Genomic DNA, 2,993 nt, shown 5'->3' with positions numbered 1-2,993 from the left:
TGAGTGAGTGAGTGAGTGAGTGAGTGTGTGTGTGTGTGTGTGTGTGTGTTTGTGAATGTGTGTGTTTGTGAATGCATGTGTGCGTGTGTGTGTGTGTTTATTGTTGAGGCCACCCAGCTGGTAAAATCCCCTTTCTATCTTTCCTCCTGCATTTGTGTTTTAGTTTGCTCAGAACGTGTCTTTATTTGCTTACATGCATGTTTGTGCATGCATACATGTGTGTGTGTGTGTGTTCCTGAGGGTAATGCGCTGTTGTAATTACCGGTTACTGTTCCTTTTCTTTGATTAAACTGTGTTAAACAAAACTGCTCTGGCGTTCTGATCAGGTAGTGACACGAATGAGTGTGTGTGTGTGTTATTCTCTTGAGTGCTGTAAGCCTGTAAAGACGGATCATTGTGGAACATTGATCTATATGCCGTCTGATTGATGGCCACTCAAGAGTTTCACACACACACACACACACACACACTCACTCTTACTCAGTATCTGTGTGACAGGTATTGGCAGGTCATAAATACATTTTATTTTAGATGTACATTTGATTTTTTTAAGTGTCAGAATAATTAGTGCTGGTGGGTTTTCTGTATCTGAGCGAGTCGGTCGTAATGAAATTGAACTCCGCAGGGAATCATTGATCGTGTCTGTGTTACTAACACACTGGGTCTCGGTGTGTCCGTCAAATAGAAGCTGAAAAATATTATGGTGATTTTAAAGGGATAGTTTAGCCAAACATTCTTGTATGGAAAATATATTGTATGTAATATGTAGGGGTGAATTTAAGTAAATTTGGACACTTTTTGCTATTGAGATGAATGGGAAAAATGTCCCAATTATCCTGAATTAACCCTTAAACACATTATATTATATATTATAACCCCAAATACATTTATATATATATATATACATTTGCTTAATGTTAAGTTTTTTTGTTAAGGAACATGTATGCTTAGAAGAAAAAAGTGCTGTTGATTTAAGAAAATTATTTTTTTTCAGTCATACATTTCATTGCAAAATTTTTTTTTTCTTTTTTTCTTTCTTTTTTGTTTTTTAATTCAATAAAATAAATGAAACTCTTTTTTTAGAAAAATTGAGAAATATTCAAAAAAATTAAGTTATGTTTTCTTTGGCAAATTATTATTATTAATTATTAAAATGATTAATTATTTTTCATTGGTCAATTATTTTATGCTTAAAACAAGAACAACATTTATATTAATTAAGAAAATATTTATATATTTTAAAAGTCATATATTTCACTGCAAAAAAAAAAAAAGTTGTAAGTTAATAATTCAGTCAAATAAATAAACTTCCTTGAAACCAGATGCATCTAAATTATGATTTTCTTACTCTGTTGGCATATTATTTAATGCTTAAAATGAGAAAAAGTAGTATGGATTAAGAAAATATATATAGATATTTTTTGCATTGATACGGCTTTAGATGACATGACGACAGCGTTTTCATTGCTGCTTGAGTGATTTCTTTCTGCCGTTATTAACTCCGTGAATCTGTCTGCTGGAGCTGCAGTTAAAGTCTCCTCAGACATCAACAAACAGAGCTCTAAAACACACCAGAAATCATCTGAGGAGACGCACACATGAGTGATGTTCATCAAACACTCGAGTCACGTGAAGGCCACAGAGCAATTCTTCATCAGGCTCAGTGTTTTGTTCCTTGTAATCGTGGCTTGTTTATCGGGACCTTTGATCAATACTCATTGTGTGATCATTTTCTCTGATTCATGCCAGATAAAAGTCAGAAAGATGAACAGGAGAAACACTACAAAGCCCTTTCATCTCTGAGAACATATTAAAGCCCTGAACAGAATGATGCTTACTTTTTGTTCTTTTTTCTAAAATTGTCCACTACTAAATCAACTCATGCCTCCTGCACGGACAATTCAATTTTGTAAATCATTTCACACTTAGATCTAATCATAATGAGTACTCGTATCACATTCTTAATCCGTATTTTTGTAAAAATATACATCTTTCACTATATAGACACAATAGTTGCTTTATTTTTATTTTCTATTCCATGGCAACCAAAAAAAACCAATTGTGAGATATAACATCAGAATTCAGGGAAAAATTGTCAGAATTCAGGCCTGTTAAAAAACTGAAAAATAAAATAAAATAAAAATTATTTTAGAATCTTCTGACAATGGTGACATCATTCAATCTTCTTTACGTAAATTATGGTAAAATGAAAAAAATGTAATATTTTTTAATTTAACCAATGAAAAAATAACAGTTTCAATCATAATGTGGGGTTCAATGACACACCAAATTTGAAACTTTAACCTGAAATTGTTAAACTTTAAAATCATCAAAGTTTTTTTTTTTTTTTATGTTTAAATATAGTTGTTTATAGACCAATCATCAAAGCTTGTCTTCAGCACTGTGTTGTATCCAGAATAGAAATTACACTGAAATGGATGGTAGATTTCAGTTATGAGTGTAATTTGACTGGCTCGTAAAATTAATAAAATATCATAATCATAATCAAATAGTTATTATATCATAATACCCTGGGATATATGTGCGTTTTACTCAGAGGTCTGAATTCAGTTGTAAGCAGTGAAAGCTGGATTTATTAACTTAGAATTGTGTAAAAATATTTAGTAATAGTATACTTTAATACTACATTTTTAGTGTAAATTTCTTAGAACATCTACATCCCTGTACAAAACAAATGTTGTTTATTGCTTTTAATTTCTCTGTAATTATTGTGCTACAGCAAAGTGTAAAATTTGAATGGCAAATAGCTTTCTGGTGAATTCTTTAAAGTAATGTGACAAATTGCATAGAAATGTTGATGTTACATTTTTATGCAAGTTATTAATATATATATAAATAGGCTGAGAGAAACATGGAGGGTTTTAGGGCCCTGATGAGCATCAGGATCAGAAGCTTCACCAGTCGAGAGAGAGAGAGAGAGAGATAGAGAGGGAGGAGAGAGAGATAGAGAGAGAGAGAGAGAGAGAGGACAG

At 31.9% G+C, this 2,993-nt stretch overlaps 1 protein-coding gene across 1 annotated transcript in view; it reads left to right on the top strand.

The window, feature by feature from the left end:
• Window positions 1-2,993, top strand: part of LOC107709407 (cGMP-dependent 3',5'-cyclic phosphodiesterase-like) — a 67,870-nt gene that overhangs the window by 16,217 nt on the left and 48,660 nt on the right. The gene's annotated exons all lie outside the window — the stretch shown is intronic.

Source organism: Sinocyclocheilus rhinocerous, unplaced genomic scaffold (assembly GCF_001515625.1).
Source record: "Sinocyclocheilus rhinocerous isolate Xijiao unplaced genomic scaffold, SAMN03320098_v1.1 scaffold3493, whole genome shotgun sequence".
Taxonomy (NCBI): Eukaryota; Metazoa; Chordata; class Actinopteri; order Cypriniformes; family Cyprinidae; genus Sinocyclocheilus; species Sinocyclocheilus rhinocerous.
The sequence above is the reverse complement of the archived record's forward strand: the minus strand, read 5'-3'. Positions and strand labels throughout refer to the sequence as shown.